Source organism: Pongo abelii, chromosome 4, assembly GCF_028885655.2.
Source record: "Pongo abelii isolate AG06213 chromosome 4, NHGRI_mPonAbe1-v2.0_pri, whole genome shotgun sequence".
NCBI classification, from domain to species: Eukaryota; Metazoa; Chordata; class Mammalia; order Primates; family Hominidae; genus Pongo; species Pongo abelii.
Genome location: NC_071989.2, coordinates 43,210,664 through 43,231,036, shown reverse-complemented (window position 1 = coordinate 43,231,036; position 20,373 = coordinate 43,210,664). Strand labels below are relative to the sequence as shown.

General features: G+C 42.1%; 2 pseudogenes; one reads left to right on the top strand and one right to left on the bottom strand.

Annotated features, from left to right (window-relative positions):
• Positions 1–1,974: 1,974 nt before the first annotated feature.
• Positions 1,975–3,289, bottom strand: LOC129059659 (PRELI domain containing protein 3B-like; annotated as a pseudogene).
• An 11,532-nt stretch (positions 3,290–14,821) lies between these two features.
• Positions 14,822–17,645, top strand: LOC112133483 (PRELI domain containing protein 3B-like; annotated as a pseudogene).
• Positions 17,646–20,373: the final 2,728 nt, after the last annotated feature.

Sequence of the window (20,373 nt, the reverse complement as noted above, 5' to 3'; positions counted from 1 at the left end):
TGAAGTTATGAGGTTGGGGCTTTCATAATGGGATTGGCGGCCTTCCCAGAAAAGGAAGAGATACCATGTCCTTCTTGTTCTCTCCCCTTCTCCCTCTCTCCCTTTCTCCCCCTTTCTCTCTCTTTATCTCCATCTGTGCCACGTGAGAACACAGCTGCAACATGGCCATTGGCACGACAGAGAGAGAATCCCCACCAAGAGCTGAATCTGGTGCTTTGATCTTGGACTTCCAGATCGTGGGCAAGACTCACCAGGGAGACTTCTGTAGCTGCCTGGAATTGTCTGATCTGGAGTTAATGCCCTGGAACTCTGTGGTTGTCAACTCAGAAGGCCCAAGGCTACAAATCTTCCTGTGGTCCTCTTTAATCTGCCTCCACTTTTTGTTTTTTGTTTTGTTTGGATTTTCAAGTAACAAATTTCTTTTTCCAGTTAACATAACAAGTCCATGGTACAGCATATTAAATCACAAACTACAAATCCAAGGACCTTTTGCAACCTTTACTAGGTTGCAAAACTTTGGCAAATCAATATAGTACATTTTATTACAATGAAAGCATTTTTGTTAGAGTCATATATTATTTTAGTGATAATTTTCACTCCAAATATACTTAAGTAGTAAACCAAAACACTGGTTGGTTTGTTTGTTTGTTTGTTTGCTTCGTTTTGTTTTTGAGACAGAGTCTTGCACTGTAGCCTGGGCTGAAGTGAAATGGTGTGATCTGAGCTCACTGCAACCTCCACCTCATAGGTTCAAACGATTCTCCTGCCTCAGCCTCCCAAGTAGCTGGGATTACAAGTGTCCGCCACCAAACCTGGCTAATTTTTTGTATTTTTAGTAGAGACGGGGTTTCACTACGTTGGCCAGGCTGATCTCAAACTCCTGACCTCGTGATCTGCCCTCCTTGGCCTCCCAAAGCACAGGGATTACAGGCGTGAGCCACCGCACCCGGCAAACACTGGTTTTTAATGATGGTTTAAAATAACTTGCAGAGCAAGTTATTATTATTAAACAAATTAATATGTTTGAAAGCTATACAAGTTCTCCTTTTAAATTGAATTTCCTCATGCAAGCTGTTGAAATTTACAGCAGCAGGGCAATTGTTTCTATGTAAGAGTTGGCTCTGCTTTGTTCTGGGGTTGGCCCAAAGCTAGGTGGGGTTCCAAAGTATGAAAAGCTTTAAAATTCTACCTTAAGTTGATTCAATGTCAATGCAAACTTCCAAGTACTTTTTAAAAAAATGTTAAAATTTTGCTTATACACTATTGGTGAGAGTGTAAATTACTTCAATCATTGTGGAAAACAGCATGGCAATTCCTCAAAGACCAAATAACAGAAATACCATTTGACCCAGCAATCCCATTACTGGGTAAGTACCAAAGGAATATAAATTGTTCTACCATAAAGACCATACATGCATGTGCACTATTCACAATAGCAAAGACATGGAATCAACCTAAATGTTCTTTAATGGTAGACTGGATAAAGAAAATGTGGTGTATATACACCATGGTATACTATGTAGCCATAAAAAAGAACAAGATCATGTCTTTTGCAGGAACATAGACGGAGCTGGAGGCCGTTTTTTCTTAGCAAACTAATGCAGGAATAGAAAAGCAAATACCACAGGTTCTCACTACAAGCTAGAGCTGAATGGTGAGAACACATGGACATAAAGAGGGGAACAACAGACACTGGAGCCTATTGAAGGTGGATGATGGAAGGAGGGAGAGGATTGGGAAAAATAATAATGGGCACCAGGCTTCACACCTGGGTGATAAAATAATGTGTACAACAAACTCCCATGACACAAGTTTACCAAAATAACAAACCTGCATATGTACCCTGAATTTAAAATAAACATTAAGAAGAATAATTTCTTTCAAGAAATTGTTAAATTTTTCATAAATACCGGAATCTCCAATATTAGACAGTCATTTCAAACAACACTAATTTCAGATAATCCCTTTTATTTAGACGCCATGCATCTCTTTGTTTTGATCTAAAGTCACTGTCTTATGTCAGCCTACTTTTTAAAAATTCTGCTTAAAATATATTCATAGTTTTAAAATAAATACATTGCCAGCTTGGAGAGATGTGGGGTACTTGTCTACACACATTCATTATCAATTCACGACAAAGGCTGCTGCAGCCACCACCGGAGTTCTTATGCCTCCTCTTGTGGAAGCCATCAGTTCTTCATTTTTTAACATGTAATTTATGTATGACCCATTCCAGTGCTTCCTGGCCTTTGTTAGCATTTGAAGATATCCTACTTGCCATCAGTCCTTCAAGGTAACTGCTGAGGCTGCCTCCTTTCAGTGATTATGGCTTATTGAGTCAAAATAGTTTTTTTTCTGGGTCCTGAGGATGTGGTTTGTATGTAAGTCTCTCACCTACTGAAACCATATTTTAAGTGAAATGTTAGTAGATTTAAGTTCCATTGTTTTCTCTATAGGATTAACTACCGAATATTCTAGCACATATGTTTTGGTTCTTGCTGTACCAATAAGAGACTTGTAGTTCCCACTCTGTGCAGAGAAGTCTGTGGCTGTGCAACTCTTCATTGGGATCTATATGTCTGTCCAACACATCAACCCACACCATGCTCTGGTTCATAGGGCTTTTGGGTATTTGTGCATCGCAACTGTTGTAACAATTTCCCACAGGTGATCAAAGACGTGCTCTGAAGTCCAGATCTTGATGGTGCAGGCAGTCCAGGAGATGTCTGGGCAGTGCAGGGGAAAATGAGGCAAAGAGGCTACACCTGCCCCACTGCACCCCCAGCATGCCAACCAGCTTCGCAGTAGACAGGCGCCATTGTCCTCATGTGAAGGACATCCCAACCCCCTCTTCCAGCCCTTATTACAATGTAAACTTTAAACTATTTAAAGGAGGGGTCCCCAACTCCCCAGACAGCATGCCTGTACTGGACCCTGGCCTGTTAGTGAGGCAGGAAAATAGGGTCTGGAGGCCGGGAACATAAGGCCCATTGACACTTCAGCTATAACAGGAAATATCCTCTCCACAGGGCATACACCCAGTAAACGACTTTGAAACGTTACTTCATCCTCTTCATTTACATAGGGCGTACCCCAAATAGAGGGTATTTAAACTCACAAAAACTCTGTAACGGGGCCTTTGAGCCCGTATGCTCAGGCCCACTACCACACTGTGGAGTGTACTTTTGTTTTCAATAAATCTCTTCATTCCATCCTTGCTTTGCTTGCGCATTTTGTTCAATTCTTTGTTCAAGACGCCAAGAACTTGGACACCCTCCACCGTTAGCATTAGGAGCCCCGTGGCACAGCAGGAGGGGAGTGGCCAGCAGCCCAGCTTTACCACCTGAGCTCCACTTCTTGTCAGATCAGCAGAGACATTAGATTCTCATAGGTGCATGAAGCCTATTGTAAACTGCACAGGCAAGGGATCTACCTTGTGCGCTCCTCCTGAGAATCTGATGCCTGATTATCTGACGTAGAACAGCTTCATCCCCAAACTATCCCTGTCTACCAGCCCCCCATCCATAGAAAAGTTGTCTTCTATAAAACCAGTCCCTTGTGCGAAAAAGGTTGCGGACTGCTGATTTAAAGAACACTGTTAATGTCTGTTCCCTGCCTTCATCTGGAGGGCCAGTCAGTTTTGAAGCAACTCCAGCAAGTGATCCACCCAGCTGTCCCCTTCCACCCTGCTAGTATCCACAGCTCCTCAAAGGCCCCCTGGAATTTAAACTAAAGCATGATCATGCCACTGCACACCAGCCTGGGCTACCCAGGAAGACTAGCGAGACCCCAGCTCAAAAAAAAAAAAAAAAAAAAAAAAGCTCTGAGCTGGGTCCCTGCCCCCTTTCTGTCTGCTTCAGGCCCATCTATACCAATCTTGATTTACCAGCTCAAAATCAATTTCACGGGGGGAGAATAGGGAAAGGATTGAATCAATGTGTACAGTTTCAATGGAAGAACCATAGCAATTTTGAGTACATTGAGTACATTGCATATTATTCATTCCATGAAGAGAGTTTTTCTAAATGAAAAATGTTTAGGACGCTCAGGAGAGGAAAAACAAATTAAAGAAAGATCTCCACAACACAGACCTCAACCCTCTTATGCGTGAAGGCACAGTTCCAGTGCAAATGTCCGCAGGGAAGGCATGAGGGTCCCCATTGGAGTGCCTCGGACTCCTTCTAGGGCAGCAGTTGAAGCAGGTCGTGCCGCAGGCCTGCAGAAAGGCTGGGGTTCCTCTCCTTTCCGGGTTCCTTCCTGATGGAATCCTAGGTTTTCAGTAGCTTCCGGAGGCAGCCTGGGCTGCAGGGGGTGCCCTGGGCGTGTGTACTTCCACCTCCACAGGCGCTGGCATCTCCAGACAGTTTCAGGGCGCTTTGGATCTCACCGTCGGTAGCATCTGCGTCTTTTTGAGGGAACTGGAGCCCGTCTGTGGTTTCAGCCATTGACTCCTCAAAATGGGAGTCTCGAGGCCGTTTTTGGCCCCTCTCCTCTCTGGGCAGGGCTGCGTGCCCGGTGGAATCGCAGTGCAGCAGCCAGCCCGCAGCAGAGCTCCCGTAGAGCTGATGGCATTGGCAGGAGTGGCGGCTCAGCGCAGGGAAGTTATCCAGTGTCCAGGCCCAGGCTTGCTCTAGGTTCAGGTCCCATGGCATGTGGGGCTCTGGCCCTGCCTGCCTCCAAGACAGCTCTTCCAAGGTTGATGGTTGGAACTCCATAGCCTCAGCCTCGAAAGGCTTGACTAGGCCCAGCCATAGCTAGTCTAGGAAAAGAGCAAATGGCTCAGTCCATCGCTGACCGTGGGCTTTTATAGCATCCTGTCTTGTACAGGAAGTCATATACGAAAATCCAGTCATGTGGGGATTAACACTTACTTACCTTGCTAATTGCTTCAGACTGTGATAAGGTTATGGTAAAAATTTTATCACTCTGGAAGGCGCTATTGAAAGTCCTTGGGTTTTTACTAGATCAAGCAGTAATAGGGTGGGGCAGGGGGTGAGAGGATGGGTCCAGTGATTGGCAGTTTCTTATTTCAATAAGAAATTGGCAGATTTTAATATTTCAATATTTCGCAATTCAGTGAGATGTTAGGTGTGCATCTCTAATAGATAAGTTTTATCAAATTAAGAGAATTCACTGTTTCTAATTTGCTAAGATGACTTTCATATTAATAACGAAGCAGGTTGATTTTTTAAAAGATTTTTTGTATCTACTGAGAAAATCATTTATTTTTTCTGATGTTAACGTGGAGATTAGAGATTGATTTTCAAATTCCAAACCAATGTTGAGCTCCCAATAAGCTCAATTAGATTATGATGCGTTTTTTAAAAGGATATTACTGTATCCAGAATTCTAACATATTGTTTATAATTTTGCCCTGTGATTGGGAGAGATATTGGCTGATGGAAAAATTGAGGAGGGAGCGCTAGCGTGATGCGTGAAATGGGCATAAAAAACTTAACTTGTTGATATTTAAAAAGGCCTTTCTATCTATGTAGCTGTCCCACTCAGTCAAAGGCTTTTCAAATATAGGGAACATGTCTCATGTGCCATTTCAAGAGTAAAGATTGGCCTGAATCATTCTATTTTTGAAGGTGCTCTGAAATAAATGTTAATACAGAGTGAATTTTTGAGGATTCCAACAGCAGGGGAAAAACAGTGAGGTACATGAGGTGAGCAGAGAGGCATATTTTAATGGCCTGGCTTCCCCCCAGAAACATCACTGAAATAAACACTCGTGTGAGATTGCTTTATTCAAGAGGGCTGTCCTTAGAAAGTGGGAGTGAGAAGAAAGAGGAGAGGGGCAGGGATGAGCATATTCAATGCTGTGCTTCCTAGTAGCCCAAGCTTGGTATCAAATATGACCAGAGGTGACTTTATTATTAAACCAATAAAGTTTAACCGTAAGGCAAACTTCCAGAGAGTTTGTAAAACATTTGACCTAAAACATTTTTCTAATTCTCTCAAAGAGAATCCCCTACTAGCTGTATGAACATTGACTCCACAAATTGGAAGCTGCTCTGAACGACAATGGTTGTTTGATCTCATGAAACCATCTTCTGAGAGGCCTTACGAATAACTGCTTCTCGGCACAGTCCACTTAGGAGGAAGAAAAGAATGGAATATATCCACTGTTGGTGAAATAACACAATTCTCACAACAAAAGACTGCTGTGTACCAAATAGAAGAGAGAGGGCACACTAGTACTGAGTTGGCATTCGCATATTTACATGCCTGTAAGGCAGCCTGACAGCTACAAAGTTAGGCCACATCTCATATATTTTCAGCAGAGCAGGGGGAAGCATGATGCATTCCTTTCTCTTTTCAAAGAAAGAGAGAACACCTTACAATAATGTCTTACTGTATTCTGAGAGACCCTCAGCTCATTCAGGAGGTACTTTTAGGAAACATGTACATATTTGTCCCATGACCTTGGATAAATTACTACATTGTATAAACTGGAGATTCAGCTTTATCTTTAGAGGGACTAATCTAAATTCCAATAGTTCAACTCTGGATTCAGCCTAACCATATTAAATGTGATGTTACTGTTGTATTTCTTTTATGGCTTTCAGGAAAAGAAACAAAACACTCTCAAATAGTATAAGCATAAAAAGATTTATTATGGTATAAAGATCATTAAAATCTAGGACAAGCGCGGTGGCTCACGCCTGTAATCCCAGCACTTTGGGAGGCCGAGGCGAGTGGATCACGAGGTCAGGAGTTCAAGATCAGCCTGACCAACACGGTGAAACCGCGTCTCTACTAAAAATACAAAAATTAGCCGGGTGTGGTGGCACGCGCCTGTCATCCCAGCTACTCAGGAAGCTGAGGCAGTAGAATTGCTTGAACCCAGGAGGCAGAGGTTGCAGTGAGCCGATATCACGCCACTGCACTCCAGCCTGGGCAACAAGAGCAAGACTCCGTCTCAAAAAAAAAAAAAAAAAAAAAAAAAAACTGATAGAGGCCAGCTGTGGTGGCTCATGCCTGTAATCCGAGCACTTTGGGAGGCCGAGGCATGGAGACTGCTTGAGGTCATGAGTTCGTGACCACCCTGGCCAACATGGTGAAACCCCGTCTCCACTTTCTTTCAATTTTTAAAAGAAAAAATTAGCTGGGTGTGGTGGCAGGCACCTGTAATCCCAGCTACTTGAGAGGCTGAGGCAGGAGGAAAGCCTGAACCTGGGAAGCAAAGGTTAAAGTGGGCCAAGATTGTGCCACTGCACTCCAGCCTGGGCAATACAGCAAGACTCTGTCTCAAAAAAAAAAAAAGAAAAAAATGAAAAAAAAATCTGATAGAAAAGTGTAGACACAGATTTTAGACTGAATGTCAGAGAATGATTTTTCTGAACCACATTGCAAATTGGCTCCCTAAAAGAAGATACTGTCAGAAATCAGGAAACACTGAATCAGACAGCTGCTGAACCACCACAGGCTTCTCCCTTCAGAAACACGCAGCAAATATTAGATGGTTGGGTCAATCCAAGTATCCGTAGGGAATAAATGTATACAGTAATTCTCATGGACTATTTTTGGAGGAAAAATGTTTCATTCATTTAAAGAACAATCTGGCAATACTCCATAAAATTAGGTTATGCATTTTCGATGAATAATTTTACTGAAGGACGATGTATATCCTAAATAAATTCTCTCATGAGAATGAGACAAACATACGAAATATTACTGATTAGGTGGCATCTGAGTGCCCCCTGTGGGACACTGGAGAGGGAAAGTCTGGCAGAGTCTCATTAGAAGCTGATATGCTGAAGTTGGAAGCAGCAAATGAAGTGTACCTATAAAAATCTTAGAAATATGCCAATAAATGAAAAACAATAAATGAAATAAGATATACACCCAATACTTTTTGGAAGAATTGAAAATATATATACATAAAATTGTGTCACATATAAGACTGATTGCTACAAAACACACAGTAGAAATAAAAATAAAATAGCTAGAAGTAAAATAGTTACTAATAAGAAGAATCTCAGTAGAAGTAGGAAAAGAGATAAAAAGGAATAACTGACAGAATGCACCTAATTACATAAAATAGGATCAAGGCCTGCACAAAACACTGTTGAAAATGTTTTTTGTTTTTTTTTTTTTTTAGTTTTATTATCTTTTTATTATTATTATTATTATACTTTAGGTTTTATGGTACATGTGTGCAATGTGCAGGTAAGTTACATATGTATACATGTGCCATGCTGGTGTGCTGCACCCACTAACTCGTCATCTAGCATTAGGTATATCTCCCAATGCTATCCCTCCCCCCTCCCCCCACCCCACAACAGTCCCCGAAGTGTGATGTTCCCCTTCCTGTGTCCATGTGTTCTCATTGTTCAATTCCCACCTATGAGTGAGAATATGTGGTGTTTGGTTTTTTGTTCTTGCAATAGTTTACTGAGAATGATGATTTGCAATTTCATCCACGTCCCTACAAAGGACATGAACTCATCATTTTTTATGGCTGCATAGTATTCCATGGTGTATATGTGCCACATTTTCTTAATCCAGTCTATCATTGTTGGACATTTGGGTTGGTTCCAAGTCTTTGCTATTGTGAATAATGCCGCAATAAACATACGTGTGCATGTGTCTTTATAGCAGCATGATTTATAGTCCTTTGGGTATATACCCAGTAATGGGATGGCTGGGTCGAATGGAATTTCTAGTTCTAGATCCCTGAGGAATCGCCACACTGACTTCCACAAGGGTTGAACTAGTTTACAGTCCCACCAACAGTGTAAAAGTGTTCCTATTTCTCCACATCCTCTCCAGCACCTGTTGTTTCCTGACTTTTTAATGATTGCCATTCTAACTGGTGTGAGATGGTATCTCATTGTGGTTTTGATTTGCATTTCTCTGATGGCCAGTGATGGTGAGCATTTTTTTCATGTGTTTTTTGGCTGCATATATGTCTTCTTTTGAGAAGTGTCTGTTCATGTCCTTCACCCACTTTTTGATGGGGTTGTTTTTTTCTTGTAAATTTGTTGGAGTTCATTGTAGATTCTGGATATTAGCCCTTTGTCAGATGAGTAGGTTGCGAAAATTTTCTCCCATTTTGTAGGTTGCCTGTTCACTCTGATGGTAGTTTCTTTTGCTGTGCAGAAGCTCTTTAGTTTAATTAGATCCCATTTGTCAATTTTGGCTTTTGTTGCCATTGCTTTTGGTGTTTTAGACATGAAGTCCTTGCCCATGCCTATGTCCTGAATGGTAATGCCTAGGTTTTCTTCTAGGGTTTTTATGGTTTTAGGTCTAACATTTAAGTCTTTAATCCATCTTGAATTAATTTTTGTAAAAGGTGTAAGGAAGGGATCCAGTTTCAGCTTTCTACATATGGCTAGCCAGTTTTCCCAGCACCATTTATTAAATAGGGAATCCTTTCCCCATTTCTTGTTTTTGTCAGGTTTGTCAAAGATCAGATAGTTGTAGATATGTGGTGTTATTTCTGACGGCTCTGTTCTGTTCCATTGCGCTATATCTCTGTTTTGGTACCAGTACCATGCTGTTTTGGTTACTGTAGCCTTGTAGTATAGTTTGAAGTCAGGTAGTGTGATGCCTCCAGCTTTGTTCTTTTGGCTTAGGATTGACTTGGTGATGCGGGCTCTTTTTTGGTTCCATATGAACTTTAAAGTAGTTTTTTCCAATTCTGTGAAGAAAGTCATTGGTAGCTTGATGGGGATGGCATTGAATCTGTAAATTACCTTGGGAGGATGGCCATTTTCACGATACTGATTCTTCCTATCCATGAGCATGGAATGTTCTTCCATTTGTTTGTATCCTCTTTTATTTCCTTGAGCAGTGGTTTGTAGTTCTCCTTGAAGAGGTCCTTCACATCCCTTGTAAGTTGGATTCCTAGGTATTTTATTCTCTCTGAAGCAATTGTGAATGGGAGTTCACTCATGATTTGGTTCTCTGTTTGTCTGTTATTGATGTATAAGAATGCTTGTGATTTTTGTACATTGATTTTGTATCCTGAGACTTTGCTGAAGTTGCTTATCAGCTTAAGGAGATTTTGGGCTGAGACAATGGAGTTTTCTAGATATACAATCATGTCATCTGCAAACAGGGACAATTTGACTTCCTCTTTTCCTAATTGAATACCCTTTATTTCCTTCTCCTGCCTGATTGCCCTGGCCAGAACTTCCAACACTATGTTGAATAGGAGTGGTGAGAGAGGGCATCCCTGTCTTGTGCCAGTTTTCAAAGGGAATGCTTCCAGTTTTTGCCCATTCAGTATGATATTGGCTGTGGGTTTGTCATAGATAGCTCTTATTATTTTGAGATACGTCCCATCAATACCTAATTTATTGAGAGTTTTTAGCATGAAGCATTGTTGAATTTTGTCAAAGGCCTTTTCTGCATCTATTGAGATAATCATGTGGTTTTTGTCTTTGGTTCTGTTTATATGCTGGATTACATTTATTGATTTGCATATATTGAACCAGCCTTGCATCCCAGGGATGAATCCCACTTGATCATGGTGGATAAGCTTTTTGATGTGCTGCTGGATTCTGTTTGCCAGTATTTTATTGAGGATTTTTGCATCAATGTTCATCAAGGATATTGGTCTAAAAGTCTCTTTTTTGGTTGTGTCTCTGCCAGGCTTTGGTATCAGGATGATGCTGGCCTCATAAAATGAGTTAGGGAGGATTCCCTCTTTTTCTGTTGATTGGAATAGTTTCAGAAAGAATGGTACCAGTTCCTCCTTGTACCTCTGGTAGAATTCGGCTGTGAACCCATCTGGTCCTGGACTTTTTTTGGTTGGTAAGCTATTGATTATTGCCACAATTTCAGCTCCTGTTATTGGTCTATTCAGAGATTCAACTTCTTCCTGGTTTAGTCTTGGGCGGGTGTATGTGTTGAGGAATTTATCCATTTCTTCTAGATTTTCTAGTTTATTTGCGTAGAGGTGTTTGTAGTATTCTCTGATGGTAGTTTGTATTTCTGTGGGATCGGTGGTGATATCCCCTTTATCTTTTTTTATTGCATCTATTTGATTCTTCTCTCTTTTATTCTTTATTAATCTTGCTAGCGGTCTATCAATTTTGTTGATCCTTTCAAAAAACCAGCTCCTGGATTCATTAAGTTTTTGAAGGGTTTTTTGTGTCTCTATTTCCTTCAGTTCTGCTCTGATTTTAGTTATTTCTTTCCTTCTGCTAGCTTTTGAATGTGTTTGCTCTTGCTTTTCTAGTTCTTTTAATTGTGATGTTAGGGTGTCAATTTTAGATTTTTCCTGCTTTCTCTTGTGGGCATTTAGTGCTATAAATTTCCCTCTACACACTGCTTTGAATGCATCCTAGAGATTCTGGTATGTTGTTTCTTGGTTCTCGTTGGTTTCAAAGAACATCTTTATTTCTGCCTTTATTTCGTTATGCACCCAGTAATCATTCAGGAGCTGGTTGTTCAGTTTCCATGTAGTTGAGCGGTTTTGAGTGAGATTCTTAATCCTGAGTTCTAGCTTGATTGCACTGTGATCTGAGAGATAGTTCGTTATAATTTCTGTTCTTTTACATTTATTGAGGAGAGCTTTACTTCCAAGTATGTGGTCAATTTTGGAATAGGTGTGGTGTGGTGCTGAACAAAATGTATATTCTGTTGATTTGGGGTGGAGAGTTCTGTAGATGTCTATTAGGTTTGCTTGGTGCAGAGCTGAGTTCAATTCCTGGGTATCCTTGTTGACTTTCTGTCTTGTTGATCTGTCTAATGTTGACAGTGGGGTGTTAAAGTCTCCCATTATTAATGTATGGGAGTCTAAGTCTCTTTGTAGGTCACTCAGGACTTGCTTTATGAATCTGGGTGCTCCTGTATTGGGTGCATATATATATTTAGGATAGTTAGCTCTTCTTGTTGAATTGATCCCTTTACCATTATGTGGTGGCCTTCTTTGTCTCTTTTGATATTTGTTGGTTTAAAGTCTGTTTTATCAGAGACTAGGATTGCAACCCCTGCCTTTTTTTGTTTTCCATTTGCTTGGTAGATCTTCCTCCATCCCTTTATTTTGAGCCTATGTGTGTCTCTGCACGTGAGATGGGTTTCCTGAATACAGCACACTGATGGGTCTTGAGTCTTTATCCAATTTGCCAGTCTGTGTCTTTTAATTGGAGCATTTAGTCCATTTACATTTAAAGTTAATATTGTTATGTGTGCATCTGATCCTGTCATTATGATGTTAGCTGGTTATTTTGCTCGTTAGTTGATGCAGTCTCTTCCTAGTCTCGATGGTCTTTACATTTTGGCATGATTTTGCAGCGGCTGGTACCGGTTGTGCCTTTCCATGTTTAGCGCGTCCTTCAGGAGGTCTTTTAGGGCAGGCCTGGTGGTGACAAAATCTCTCAGCATTTGCTTGTCTGTAAAGTATTTTATTTCTCCTTCACTTATGAAGCTTAGTTTGGCTGGATATGAAATTCTGGGTTGAAAATTCTTTTCTTTAAGAATGTTGAATATTGGCCCCCACTCTCTTCTGGCTTGTAGGGTTTCTGCCGAGAGATCTGCTGTTAGTCTGATGGGCTTCCCTTTGATGGTAACCCGACCTTTCTCTCTGGCTGCCCTTAACATTTTTTCCTTCATTTCAACTTTGGTGAATCTGACAATTATGTGTCTTGGAGTTGCTCTTCTCGAGGAGTATCTTTGTGGCGTTCTCTGTATTTCCTGAATCTGAATGTTGGCCTGCCTTGCTAGATTGGGGAAGTTCTCCTGGATAATATCCTGCAGAGTGTTTTCCAACTTGTTTCCATTCTCCCCGTCACTTTCAGGTACACCAATCAGACGTAGATTTGGTCTTTTCACATAGTCCCACATTTCTTGGAGTCTTTGCTCGTTTCTTTTTCTTCTTTTTTCTCTAAACTTCCCTTCTCACTTTATTTCATTCATTTTATCTTCCAGGGCTGATACCCTTTTTTCCATTTGATCGCATCGGCTCCTGAGGCTTCTGCATTCTTCACGTAGTTCTCGAGCCTTGGTTTTCAGCTCCATCAGCTCCTTTAAGCACTTCTCTGTATTGGTTATTCTAGTTATACATTCTTCTAAATTTTTTTCGAAGTTTTCAACTTCTTTGCCTTTGGTTTGGATATCCTCCCGTAGCTCGGAGTAATTTGATCGTCTGAAGCCTTCTTCTCTCAGCTCGTCAAAGTCATTCTCCGTCCAGCTTTGTTCCGTTGCTGGTGAGGAACTGCGTTCCTTTGGAGGAGGAGAGGTACTCTGCTTTTTAGAGTTTCCAGTTTTTCTGCTCTGTTTTTTCCGCATCTTTGTGGTTTTATCTACTTTTGGTCTTTGATGATGGTGATGTACAGATGGGTTTTTGGTGTGGATGTCCTTTCTGTTAGTTTTCCTTCTAACAGACAGGACCCTCAGCTGCAGGTCTGTTGGAGTACCTGGCCAGCCGTGTGAGGTGTCAGTCTGCCCCTGCTGGGGGGTGCCTCCCAGTTAGGCTGCTCGGGGGTCAGGGGTCAGGGACCCCTTGAGGAGGCAGTCTGCACGTTCTCAGATCTCCAGCTGTGTGCTGGGAGAACCACGGCTCTCCTCAAAGCTGTCAGACAGGGACATTTAAGTCTGCAGAGGTTACTGCTGTCTTTTTGTTTGTCTGTGCCCTGCCCCCAGAGGTGGAGCCTACAGAGGCAGGCAGGCCTCCTTGAGCTGTGGTGGGCTCCACCCATTTCAAGCTTCCCAGCTGCTTTGTTTACCTAAGCGAGCCTGGGCAATGGCGGGCGCCCCTCCCCCAGCCTCGCTGCCGACTTGCTGTTTGATCTCAGACTGCTGTGCTAGCAATCAGGGAGACTCCGTGGGCGTAGGACCCTCTGAGCCAGGTGCGGGCTACAATCTCCTGGGGCACTGTTTCCTAAGCCCGTCGGAAAAGCACAGTATTTGGGTGGGGGTGACCCGATTTTCCAGGTGCCGTCTGTCACCCCTGAAAAGGGAACTCCCTGACCCCTTGCGCTTCCCGAGTGAGGCAATGCCTCGCCCCTGCTTTGGCTGGCGCATGGTGCACTCACCCACTGACCTGCACCCACTGTCTGGCACTCCCTAGTGAGATGAACATGGTACCTCAGATGGAAATGCAGAAATCACCTGTCTTCTGCGTCGCTCACGCTGGGAGCTGTAGACCGGAGATGTTCCTATTCGGCCATCTTGGCTCCTCCTCCCACTGTTGAAAATGTTACATCAACTCAAGTTATTTTCTCCTTAGGTATAAAAATCATAGCACCTTTGAGGTCTCCCTTTCATGTAGTGAGATGAGTGTAGACAAAAAAAGAAAATGTATGGATTTAAGAAAGTCCTGGGATGCTCCTTTTCACAACCTAGCCTATTTTATTCACTACTCAATGTGATTGGCGTGCTGCAGGACCTGGATTCTGGATACAGATTCTAGCAGAATTAGCTTTCTGATCTTGGACTATGATCTAACCTCATTGTGTCTCCTATCTACAACCGCTCAATGCCTCTAAAATATGCAAGAAGAATGAGACATAGTAGGTGTAATTGTCTAGGCTGCCCTGCAATAAGGAGACACTTTCTATAGTGAATAGACAGTCAGTAACTGGATCGTGCCACCAGTGGGACATCTCCATTGCTCTCTTTCCTTGGCTGATTCAATCATAGCAACCCAGCAGCGTTTTCAGAGTATCTTTCAGAATGATACAATTTTGGCCTTAATCCTATGCAAGGCAAATTAGCGTTAATCTCCTGCTTATATGAATAGCTGGTTTCTGGCCTATATACAAGACAAAACATACTATAAAAACACACACTCAGTACTAGCCAGTGTTATTTACCTCTTTTCCTAGCTCAACTATATTGCTGGCCTTGTTGTAAGACTGAACCCATGGAGTTTTGTCCATCAACCCTGGAAGAACAGTCCTGGAGGTAGGCAGGTCCAGAGTGCATGTCACATGCCACCAGGAGATGCCAGCGCTTGCAGAGCTGAACAGACACATACTCAGGATGCCTTCATAAACTGCTCACAATCAGGGCTTGAAATACAGAGCAACCCAGGAAGGGGGAGGGGAACAAACCTTTTGTTGCTCAAGACTCACAGTGAGATAGGAGTTTGGCAGGACTAGTTTTGCAAGACAAACAGGAGGCTAGGTCCCCAAGACACAGGTCACAATACCCTCTTGATAAGACATGATTCCTTTAAAAAAAAAAAAAAGCCCAAACTAGCTAGAAGGAAGATGGCTACAAAAGCAACCTCTGGTTACCCTCTTTGCTCATTATATGCTAATTATTATGCATTGGGATGCTAAAAGACACTAACACCCGAGCAATCACTGTGACTGTTTACAAATGCCATTGCAATGCCCAAGAGTTACTCTGTATATTCTGTAAGGGGGAGAAACTCCTGGTTCCACAAGCTCCCGTCCCTTTCCCAGACAACTAAAGAAATAATCGACCCCTTGTTTAGCATATAATCCAGAAATAGCCATAAAATAGCCAGCTAGCCACCCTGCCCCCATTGCTACCCTGACTATCAGGTAGCCTCCTTTTTGTTCCTTAGTTTCCTTAGTAAACTTGCTTTCACATTACTCTGTTGGCTTGCTCTTGAATTCTTTTTGGCTCAAAGTCAAGTACCTACTTGGTCTCCCAGGCTAAACTCCAATTTTAGGGGTATCCTTGCATCAACAGCACCACTGCTTTCAGCCAATGCCCTGGAAGGAGCTCCTCACACCCCAGTAGAGACCCTCATTATGTTATTGTAAACTTCCTTGGGACTGTCCATCTAGGAGCAAGAAGTCTCTATGATGGAGATAATTCCTTTTATAGTTCTTCCTCTCCAAAGTGCCTTAAAGTTTTCTCAATTATAAAACTTTGATTTATATGTAATCTAGAATATGCTAAGGAGCTTTACTTTTAGATGAACTCAGAATTCATAGTTCTTTGTACATGACAATTGAAGCCTGTTCCTTATTCTCCACCTGTGTGGAGTCAGGACTGCTCTCTGCAGTCCAGGCGGTCCCCGGAAGCTGCTGAAAACCGACGATTCCATCAAGAAGGAACCCGAAAAGGAGAGGAACCCCTGCCTTTCTGCAGGCCTGCAATACGACCTGCTTCAACTGCTGCCCTGGAAGGAGCCCGAGGCACCTCAGTGGGGACCCTCATGCTGTCTCTGGGGACTTTCGCACTGGAACTGTGCCCTGCACGCATAAGAGCCTTGAGGTCTCTGCTGTGGAGATCATTCCATAATTTGTTCTTCCTCTCCGGAATGTCCTAAACATTTTTATTTAGAAAAACTCTCTTCATGTAGTGAATAATATGCAATGTGCTAAGGAAATTTTCTTTTAGATCTACTCAAAATTGTGATGGTTCTTCCATCGAAACTGTACACATTGATTAAAGCCTTTCCCTTATTCTCCAACTGTGGAATCAAAACTAGTATATCAAGGTTGGTATAGATGGGCCTGAAGCAGACAGAAAGGGGGCAGGGACCCAGCTCAGAGCTTTTTCTTTTTCTTTTGAGTATTATTACTATTATTTAAGATGGGGGTCTCGCTGGGTCGCCTAGGCCGGTGTGCAGTGGCGTGATCAGGCTTTAGTCTAAATTCCAGGGGCCTTTGAGGAGCTGTGGATACTAACAGGGTGGGAGGGGACAGCTGGGTGGATCATATGCTGGAGTTGCTTCGAAACTGACTGTGGCCCTCCAGATAAAGGCAGAAAACCGGCATTAGCAGTGTTCTTTAAATCAGGGGTCCCCAATCCCCCCACCACGGACCGGTTAGGAACCCGGCCCCAAAGCAGGAGGTGAGCAGTGGGCAAGCGAGCGTTACTGACTGAGCTCCGCCTAGCGTCACAGGAGTGCGAGGGTTCTCACAGGAGTGCGAACCCTACTGTGAACTGCGCATGCGCAGGACTAAGACTGGCTTTTGCTCTCCTTTTGAGAATCTATTGCGTGCCTGATTATTTGAGTTCTAACACCTTCATCCCGAAACCATCCCCACACCCCTCTCCATCCGTAGAAAAATTGTATTCCACTAAACTGGTCCCCGGTGCCAAAAACGTTGCGGATCTCTGCTTTAAATGGTTTAAATGTTACATTGTAACGAAGAGTGGAGGACCGCCTCACTTGGAGCCGACGGCACCTGCGCACAGCGGAGCTGGTTGAAGGGCCCCCGATGGGGTGGGACAGGTGTAGCCTCCTCACCTCATTTTCCCCTGCCCTTCACAGACATCTAGCAGACTGCCTGCACCATCAAGATCTGGACTGCAGAGCACGTCTTTCACCACCAGTGGGAAACTGTTACAACAGCTGCAATGCACAAATACCCAAGCCCTGAGAACCTGAGCAGGGTGTGGGTTGATGTGTTGGAAGGAAATATAGATCCCTCTGGAAAGTTGCACAGCCACACACTTCTCTGCACAGAGTGGGAACTGCAAGTCCCTTACTGTTGCAGCAAGAGCCAAAACATAGTCTTCAGGACCCAGAAAAAAAAACTATTTTGACTCAAGAAACCATAATCATTGTGAAAAGAATCAGCCTCAGCAGTTACCTTGAAGAACTGAAGACAAGTACAGTATCTTCAAATGCTAATAAAGGCTGAGAAGCACTGGAATGGGTAATACTTAAACTACATGTTAAGATTGAGAAATTGCTGGCTTCAAAAAGAGGAAGCATAAGAACTCTGATAGTAGCAGCATCATTTACAGAGAAATGATAATGAATGTTGGAAGACAACATCAAGTACCCCAGGTCTCTCCAACCTGGCAATCTCTTATTTTAAAACCGTATCTTAGGTAGATTTTTTTAAAAAATAGACTGATAGAAGACTTTGTGACATGGGATAAAAACAAAGAGGTTCAGGGTGTCTAAATAAAAGGGATCATCTAAAATAAGTGTTGTTTGAAACGATTGTCTAATTTTGAGAGTTCCAGTATTTATGTGAAAATTTAAAAATTTTTCAAAAAGTACTTGGCAGTTTGTATTGACATTGAATCATTTTAAGGTGGAATTTTAAAGCTTTTCACACCTGGGAACACTCCCCGACTTTGGTGGAACTTCAGAACAAAGCAGAGCCACCTCTTATATACACACAATTGCCCTGCTGCCATAAACTTCAACAGCTTGCATGAGGAAATTCACTTTAAAAGGAGAAATTGCTCAGTTTTAAATGATATTAATGTGTATAAAATAACTTGCTCTGCTATAAACCACCATTAAAAACAAGTGTTTTGGTTTAGTACTTGAATATTTTTGGAGTAAAAATTATCCCTAAAGTAGTATATGACTCCCAGAAAGATATGCTTTTATTATAATAAAAAGTAATATATTGATTTGTCAAAGTTTTATAACATAGTAAAGGTATTACCTTCCTTGGATTTGTACTTTATGCTTTAATATGCTGTACCATGAGCTGGCTACATTAATTGGAAAAATAAATTCATTGCTTGAGAAACAAAAGAGAAAATGAAGAGTGGAGATAGATTAACGGGGACTGAAAGACGATCCCTAGCCTTGTGCCTTCTGAGTTAACAACCACAGGGTTCCAGAGCGTCAACTCCAGATCAGACAATTCCAGGCAGCTACAGATGTCTGCCTTGGTGAGTCTTGCCCAGGATCTGGAAGTCCAAGATGAAAGCGCCAGTGATTCAGCTCCTGGTGAGGGCTGTCTTCCTGTCATGCCAGTGGCCATGTTGTAGCTGTGTTCTCACATGGCACAGAAGGAGAGAGAGAAGTAGGTAGAGGGGCAAGAGAAGAAAGGGAGAGAAGGAGACAGACCTGGTATCTCTTCCTCTTCTCATTAGGGCACTAATCCCATTATGAAACCCCAACCCTCATGACCTCATCTAAACTTAATTGTCTCCCAAAGGCCCCATCTCCAAATACCATCACTTGGAGGTTAGTTAATCAAAATTATCACAAATTTTGGGGGAACACAATTCAGTGCCGAACACCAAGTGTATGCGACACTCTTATAATCTCTGCCCATCTCAGGTCCTGCAGCAACTAAGACTCATTCCTTCTTGTGGGCATGCCAGGAGAAAGATTTATGTGTCTTCACAACTTTAGTGTAAAGATTTGGTGTAAAGGTTTCCAGCCTTTACACCAAAATCCTTGGGCAGAGATGAAAAACATGCAGTAGAGAATACACTTGGGACTTTTACACTTTCCTGTCCCCTCAAATGTTAGAAATCAAAACCCATAAACTAGATGATGGCATTAATTTAGTCTAGCTGTGATTACATCAATCTTTTCACATAGTGGCAGTTCTAAGTATCAGTACAGAGAAGCTTAGATGTTGCATCTTATTGGAATGTGGAACTAGAGCTGTGTTTGCTTTGCACTCATTATTAGACTAATTAAATGTCAATTATCCATGTCATAAAAAATAAGTAGATGGTGAAAGATGAGTTAGAGTGTTTTTGTGGTTTGGATATGGAGGGGGCTTCCCATCTGATCATCCTCATTTTCTGTTCTGAAGTCTCAAAATCTGCTTAAAAAAAAAAATAAAACCACAATCCCGATCCTCTGATAACCCATTATTCCATTAACCAATTAACCGTTAACCCATAAATGGATTAAGACATCAGACGGGCAGAGCCCTCAAGACCCAATCACCGCTTAAAGGCCCTACCTTTCAATATTGTTACATTGGGGATTAAGTTTCAACATGAGTTTCAGAAGGGACAAACATTCAAACCACAACATCCCTGAATAGCAATTAATTGTAAAGAGAAATTAATTGTTATCTTAGATGACATGATTGTGATTTCAGTTTGAAAGCTTTTAAAGGTCTAGGGGATAAAGGGACTATGAATGCAGCCCTGGCTTTGGCTCCCTCAAGGGCTGCTTCTGTGTGCAACACCCAGATTAGATTACCTGCTAAGATTTCCTCTGGGCTGGCCAATCTGAAAGCAATATGGAATTGTGTAATCCAAGGGCTCCTGAACACAAGGGAAAAGGTGTTTCATCCAATCTCACAGCAGGAGACACCAGCTTTTGTGTTTTTATACTTTTCTGGCCAAGTGCGTGGTCCTAATCAGATCATAGGAAGCATAGTGGTGACATTAATTCTAGAAGCAAATTGTAACAGAAGATGGAATTAGTGGTATTAACATAAAACCCTAACATCTTAGATGAAACTCAATCTGTGATAGGGTGGTTTAAGTGATAAAAAGAAAAGGTACTCCTTAACCTGTGGAGGGAAAGCTCTTTTGAGGAACCCTGGTTAATAGTTTATTATTGTCCCAATCCACATTGCTAGTCCTGGAGCAGAGACTGCAATCTTGTTCTCCAGGCAGAGAAAAGCTTGAGGAGAGGTGTGTCCTCAAAGACAACTTGGGATGTTAGTGAGAAGCAGGACAGTGGTAGTCACTCAATTCTTTCATTTCCTTCTTGTCTTTTATTTTCTATTTATTTTTATTGTAAAATACACAAAACAAAAT